The 7,770-nt window shown below is 35.3% G+C and overlaps 1 protein-coding gene across 2 annotated transcripts in view; it reads right to left on the reverse strand.

Moving 5' to 3' along the window:
• The window catches only part of LOC128993587 (dolichyl-diphosphooligosaccharide--protein glycosyltransferase subunit STT3A), a 29,002-nt gene extending 21,489 nt beyond the window's left edge, over nt 1-7,513 (reverse strand). The window contains exon 1 of one of the 2 annotated variants that reach the window (XM_054417574.1): nt 7,392-7,513. The gene's annotated coding sequence lies outside the window, so the exon portion shown is untranslated. Of the gene's footprint in view, nt 1-7,387 lie in introns of both variants that reach the window. The other variant, XM_054417573.1, reaches the window with a different exon arrangement.
• Between the last annotated feature and the right edge of the window lie 257 nt (nt 7,514-7,770).

Genomic DNA, 7,770 nt, shown 5'->3' on the forward strand with positions numbered 1-7,770 from the left:
ACTTAAATGGTAGGGTATGTCTATTTCCAGCATTAAAAGTCAATGATACGTCGGGTTCACTTAAAACGAATTGTTTACTTGTAATCCAAACTCTATGGTACATTTGGTTCACAAATGAATTGTCTACTTGCAGGATTATTTTGCAGGATGAATTTACACTTGACTCTGTACATTGTACTATGAATTGTAGCCTATTATCTCCGTTGACCTGGTCTATTGTATGACATGTACTTAATGGCAATAAACTATTTCAATTTGAGGATCCAAAGCAATGGTTCATTTGATTCACATAAAGGGAGTGCCTATTTGCAGTCCAAATCCAATGGTACGTCTGGTTCACGTCAATGGAATGTCTACTTGCAGTATCCAAACTCAGTGGTAACTTTGGTTCACATTACAGGTAATGGAATTCCTAATTGTAGTACCTATTCAAAGTCTGCATTATTGAATGGTACAGTTCACATAAATGGAAAGCCTACATTTTGCAGTATCCAAACTCAATTGTAGGCCTATATTTGTAATGTAGAAAGCGAAAAGGGACCTATTGTCAGGAAATCCCGATTTTGAGATATATACAGGGTGTTTTTTTAAAAGCTTGCATCTTTATTTATGTAAAAACCGCAATAGATAGAAATATTCAGTTTGCGGGAATCATCTATTGACGTAGGGGGCCCAATTGTTTTGAATTCAACGTTACATTCACATACCCCCCCCTTTCCCCCAACTTAATTTTTTTAAGTAGCAAGGTACCCCTTGTGACATATCTATTAAAAGAGCATGAAAAAAGAAAATGTTTGGTGAAATTTATTTTTCATTTGATATGTCACAAAGGGGGGTACCTTGCTATTAAAAAAAAAAGTTATGGGTAGGGGAAAAAGGGGGGGATTATCTCACAAATTCATGAGCCGATTTTCAATTTTTTTTCACCAAACATTTTCTTTTTTCATGCTCTTTCATTTGATATGTCACAAGGGGTACCTTGCGATAAAAAAAAATTAAGTTCTGGGGAGGGGGGTCGGAAATATCTAGTCCTACCAAGTTTATGAACCGATTTTAATTTTTTTTTCATCAAACATTTTCTTTTTTCATGCTCTTTTATTTGATATGTCACAAGGGGTACCTTGCTATTTAAAAAAAAATAAGTTGTGGGCAGGGGGGGAAGGGGGGGAATGTGAATGTAACGTTGACTTCAAAAAAATTGTGCCCCCTACGTCAATAGATGATTCCCGCAAACTGAATATTTCTATCTATTGCGGTTTTTACATAAATAAAGATGCAAGTTTAAAAAAAAAAAACACCCTGTATATATATTTGAATTTCTTATTTATAAAATTCCGAATCACTTAGTGCAACTTCCATGCATCTACGATTTTTTTTTAGTTTAAGTTAACTTATAGGACTTTGAAATTTTGTTATGGAAAAGGGTCATTTTGAGAAAAACTATTTTAAAAATTTTAAATACGCATAAAGTTTTTTTTAGGCTATAAGAAACGATTTTGATATCAAAAGAAAGCTTAACGTCCTCTTTGGAGGCAATACCAATTTTCGTCTTAACTCATGGTAGTATTTCAGAAAAGGGACCTCTTGTCGTGACCGCAAAATTTGTACGAGATATTTTGCTCTCCTTAAACTGAACTTTGTTCTAGTTCTCTAAATTTCCACTAGAATGCAGTAGGCTACAATTCATTTTTTGAACTAACATCTGTTTATAAAGTTAATATTGTAAATGGGACCTCTTGTCACTAGGTATGGCGAAATAAAATTGAGAGACAAGAGGTACCTTTTCTCAGGCCGTGCAGAGGCTAAGAAAATGATTTATTTGCACCTTTTACTTCTTCAATTCGATATTATAACCGATACTGTCCTGTTCTATGTTAAATGTATAACAATCGATAAAACCCGAATTTCAATATTTTCTACCTTAATTAATCGGCCGTACTGAAAATTTTGCATCGCTTACAAGAGGTCCCTTTTCGCTTTCACATCTGGTTCACATAAGTGGAATGGCTGTTTTGATTATTTAAAGTCAATGGTGCATCAGCCTTATTCCGGCAACCGTAATTATTGGTTATTCATTTTGTAGTACATAAATTATGCTCAATGATATTAATCCGATTGTTCTTCCCTTTTCCTCTGTAGAGTATTTGTGATTTGTGCTACTGTATTAAGATGATTTGATGACTAACATATGTTGTGACTCCTGTTAACCTTTTTATTGTTCTCGCAAATAATGTCATGGCAACCAATTAATCCGTGAGGCCTATGTTAAATTTCCAAAAGTTTAAATTCACGTAGAGAAAAGCCCTGTGGTTCGATTTGTACCATTTCAGGTTTATACCTTTCCATGGTTGGTTACTGTGATTGTGCTAAGTAAATTTGATGCAGATAATTCTTAACTGTGCATCTTTTGTTAGAATTTGAGGCATTTATAATTTTATTTTATAAACAGAACTATTTTTTTGATTAGTAAACCTTTAAATTCAATTTTTATCTTAGGCATATCTTTTTTTTATATTATCAGCAAGTTTGGTTAGTTAGGTTAGGCTATGACAGTTTAATTTTACTAGGCATGCGGCCTCAGGTCCGCCAATTGAGCGGAGTAAGCAAGCTTTGATATAAACAAATAACTTTAATTTGTTTTCATGATTCAAATTGAATACATGATGACGTCACCATAACAACAATCCAATTGAATTCTCGTGGTTGGTTGGAAGAGTTGAAGGAAATATGAATCAAGTCAGCTGTTTCTATTAGGTCATTGATTTTTACTTGTATATATGAGTAATAGTAAAACTGTGTGTTTGTAATAACATAAAGATAAGTATTATTTTGTCAATATCCTAATGTTTGTTTAGCTCCCATTTATGTAATAGGCCTATAGGCTTCCTTCTCATTTTCTCCAACTAAAATATTTAGCCAATTAGTAAACTTTGCTCAGCGAACAGAATGACAGAAGAAGGTGACTATATATAGCAATACCACAGTAATTATAATAATTAGCAAGTAAGTAAGTAAGTATTCAAGTAAGTATTAAAATCAAATATAAAAGACGTTTTTATATTAGGCTATGGCAATTTAATTTGAGAATCTGCACTGTGTTGATGTAAAGCCTATTTATTGGGTTGTACTAAATTTTCAACCTGACATAAAAATGCCAACATGCTGTTCTGTCAGCTGTAATAATTCATCTTATAGTAATACGGAAAAAATAAGAATATTATATCACGCTTATTTTGTAACTGGACTCCCGTACAGGCCAAGCAGTCTAGGCTCTACTTTTTGTAATTATTACCTTATTATCTTCATCTTTTACCCAAAATTAGTGATGGCGTCAGACTTTCAAATAAAAAATATATACATTTAAACAAACAGACATAAATTACTGAACATATATTTACAACATTGGCATGTGTAATTGTAACTGTGTCTGTATATCTGCACAGAGAAAATTATTTCCACACTTATAAGTTATAAATTGGACAACACAAGTTAACAAGTTTAGTTAAATATTTAATTATAATAAATAGCTATAACTGAACTACTGTATAGGCCTAGCAATCTAGGAATTAGGCCTACGCATCGTAATCGTAACTGAACAAGCCTAACCAATTATTTACACGCCTTAGTGGACTTCTATAAAATCCTAGGTAATTATTTATTTATTGTAGTCGCAACTGGACTTTAGTGTGCAAGCCCAGCAAATCACTGTATTTATTTAGGATAGGCTACCGTTAATAATATTTGAAAGTACTGAATTCCTGCTTCGGAAATACAGTTTCTATAGCTTTCAATTTGAATACTCTCTTTAACTGTTTATAAACTAAGTACCTGGAGACCCCCACTCTGCGATGCCAGCCTTTACTACTTCCTTCACCATTTCATACGTCATTGTTTCCTTCCCTTCTCATGGCATTTAAGTATTACAGATACATTAATCTAACTGCCTCAAACGGTTCCTACACTCTGCGATGCTAAACTTTACTACTTCCTACGTCGTGAACATTTTTGTCATCTCTTTCCATTGCATTTTAGTATTTTAAATACATTAATCTAACTGCCAACAACATTTCCCACACTCCGCACGGCTAGCATTTACTAATTCTTTAACCATTTCCTATGTCTTGGACATCTTTCCATCCCATATCTCATAGCATTTCAGTATTTCAATTTCAGATAAAGAAATCGAACTGTTACAATTGGTTTCCAGTTCCCACACTCCAGACTACTCGCCTTTACTACTTCCTTCACCACTTCCTACGCCACGGACCTGTTTCCCTCCCTTCCCATAGCATTTTAGAATTGTAAATACCTTAATCTAATCGTCATAAACAGTTCCCACACTCCGGACTACTCGCCTTTACTACTTCCTTCACCACTTCCTACGCCGCGGATCTATTTCCCTCCCTTCCCATAGCATTTTAAGATTGTGGATACCTTAATCTAATCGTCATAAACAGTTCCCACACTCCGGACCGCTCACCTTTACTGCTTCCATCACGACTTCCTACGTCACGGACCTGTTTTCCTCCCTTCCCATAGCATTTTAAGATTGTAGATACCTTAATCTAATCGTCATAAACATTTCCCACACTCCGGACTACTCACCTTTACTACTTCCTTCACCATTTCCTACGTCGCGGACCTGTTTTCCTCCCTTCCCATAGCATTTTAGGATTGTAGATACCTTAATCTAATCGTCATAAACACTTAACAGTTCCCACACTCCGGACCGCTTACCTTTTACTGCTTCCTTCACGACTTCCTACGTCGCGGACCATGTTTCCCTCCCTTCCCATAGCATTTTAGGATTGTAGATACCTTAATCTAATCGTCATAAATAGTTCCCAAACTCCGGACTACTCACCTTTACTACTTCCTTCACCACTTCCTACGTCGCGGACCTGTTTCCCTCCCTTCCCATAGCATTTTAAGATTGTGGATACCTTAATCTAATCGTCATAAACAGTTCCCACAGTCCGGACCACTCACCTTTACTGCTTCCTCCACGACTTCCTACGTCGTGGACCTGTTTCCCTCCCTTCCCATAGCATTTTAGGATAACAGATACCTTAATCTAATCGTCATCAATAGTTCCCATACTCCGGACTACTCGCCTTTACTACTTCCTTCGCCACTTCCTACGCCGCGGACCTGTTTTCCTCCCTTCCCATAGCATTTTAGGATTGTAGATACCTTAATCTAATCGTCATAAACATTTCCCAGACTCCGGACTACTCACCTTTACTACTTCCTTCACCATTTTCTACGTCGCGGACCTGTTTTCCTCCCTTCCCATAGCATTTTAGGATTGTAGATACCTTAATCTAATCGTCATAAACACTAAACAGTTCCCACACTCCGGACCGCTTACCTTTACTGCTTCCTTCACGACTTCCTACGTCACGGACCTGTTTCCCTCCCTCCCCATATCATTTTAGGATAACAAATACCTTAATCTAATCGTCATAAACAGTTACCACACTCCGGACTAATATTTACCACAAAACTAATAACAACAATTAAAAGAAATAATCTGCTTGGAATAATTCAGTAAGGCCGCCAGAAATTATGCGAATCGGTGTATTGTTAATCAACGCTTAATGGTATTCATCGGACTCCTTTTCTTTTGTACTGTCTTTTGTAAATAGGCCATATGTGCATGTGCAAGCTGAGGTGCCCGTGGGTACAGAATGTCGAGTCGCATACGCTACGATTCTTTGTTTACATCTACGTTGTTATCTCGTAACCATCATGGCAACTCATAAGACTCATGTTAAACATTGCAAATTTTATGTCAGCCTTAAATTGTACAGGTATCATCAAATTGAAATTTGATTGTTTCGAAACATCAAAAATATTTGTCGAAATACCCCTGGTAAGTTTGGATTCAATATGTTCAGCCGTTATTGAGTTAATTGATTACATAGTTTGCATAAGGTCCGATCTCAAAGAGCTTCGCTCGCTCCGCTCAATTAGTGCACCCGTTGCTCAAATTCGAGCAATTGGAAAGTATTACATGCGTTATTTAAAAACTAATAACAGCCATACTTTCCGATGACTTAAAAAGAGTCAACTCAAAGATAATGTAAATTACATCAATCACTCAACTCCAGCTTTATTGAATCTGAAAACGAACACTCTTGTGTGTATCATGTGTTTACTATGAACAGCTGTGTCAGTATGCAATTAGGCCTAATACAAATTATTTGTCTGTTTAAGTTACCGGTAACAATATCTTTTTCTTCTCAAGAAATACCTACATTAGGATTTTGATGACCTGTGGGGCAAAGCCCAAAGACTTTTATTAGAGGAATTGGTGAAAGGGGGCGTCTACACAAACAGTTCAACTGAGTTGCTACACACACAAAAAAATCAAGTCTGAGATTTTATTCGTTCCAATGGTAATACGCCTTCAAAAGTTGAAATTTTTCCGTTTTCTTATGAAATGTTGAGATGGGTTTGAAACTGTTTTTGATACACATTTCAATAAATATGTACTGAACATAATACTTAGGCTGTTTCTTCCAGATTAATATGCTTTTTGTTTCATCACTCTAGTGTTCATGGTTACCGAGTCAAGGAAGTTAACGCAAACCCTTACATGAGCAAAAATTTGCGTGTTCCTCAAAACAAAAATGGCCGCCGTAGAAGTAACAAAAGAGATAACAAAAAAATTTAAATCACTTTTGAACCCAGAATTGATATAGGCCTAGGTGTCTAGTATAAAAATATTGTTTATTTAAAAAATGGTCAAGCAACCAATTATTTTATTTCTGGATCACTTGATATGGATTGACCCTGTAGCCTACCTTTTAGTAAAATGGTGTTAAGTTACTGTGGAAATAAATGAATTGAATTTAAAAAGAATTTGTAGATCATAATCACAGAATGAAAAATAATGTGATGAAAACTGTAAGCCTATAACGTTGCTACAATTTATGTATTCAATGTTGATGTTAGTTGTTTTTGGGCTAGTTTTAGCGAATTTCCCATATAGGGAATAAGCTATTTTATCATTAAGTTGATATTTGAATGTTTGGTACTCAAGCCTTTGAGCCAATCATTTTTGAATGAAGGACTTAATCAGTTGGCTTAGCCTAACTGCTAAAACCTAAGACTACCAACGAACAAATTTTGGTGTGGTTCAATTTAATTCTAAAATAAAATATATTTGATGATTTATAATAACTGGTAATAATAACTTAGCTGAACAAACTTGGGCTTCGGTTGTTGACCATTAACTTACTTAGGAGGTTATGAATAGGTACCGCCTTAAATATTATAGACTTCAGAATAAGTTAAATTTTTAACCGTAGTAAACATTTTGAATACGAAACAGTTGTCAAAATAGCCATATTAAAGTAAATTATAAATTGAGAACACTTACTTACTGTAATACCGCACAATGTATACGCCGGTAAAATAGCCTATACCTAATAAGCTACTTCAACTCCATAAAATAAACACAAAATTCGACATTGATGCCCAACAGAAAACAGCAACACGACAAGAAGGCGGCGTGGCAGAAGGCTGTGAAACGTCACATACGTAGAGTGGCTAGATTACATGACCAATGGAATGGATTTAAAATACGTATAATGATAATTTACAAAACCTATAACATGGTTACTTTTTCTGAGCTAACAGACTCATTCCAAGCGTTCAGCATAGAAATGAAAAGGGTGGTCCATAAATAAAAATAACGGATCATTTTTAAACATAACATATGTCAATCAGCTGTTGTTACTACTGTAGAATTGTCGTTGTTCT

The sequence above is a fragment of the Macrosteles quadrilineatus genome, unplaced genomic scaffold (genome assembly GCF_028750875.1).
Source record: "Macrosteles quadrilineatus isolate MER2022 unplaced genomic scaffold, UCM_ALF_1.0 Scaffold_4__1_contigs__length_99947679, whole genome shotgun sequence".
Lineage (NCBI taxonomy): Eukaryota > Metazoa > Arthropoda > Insecta > Hemiptera > Cicadellidae > Macrosteles > Macrosteles quadrilineatus.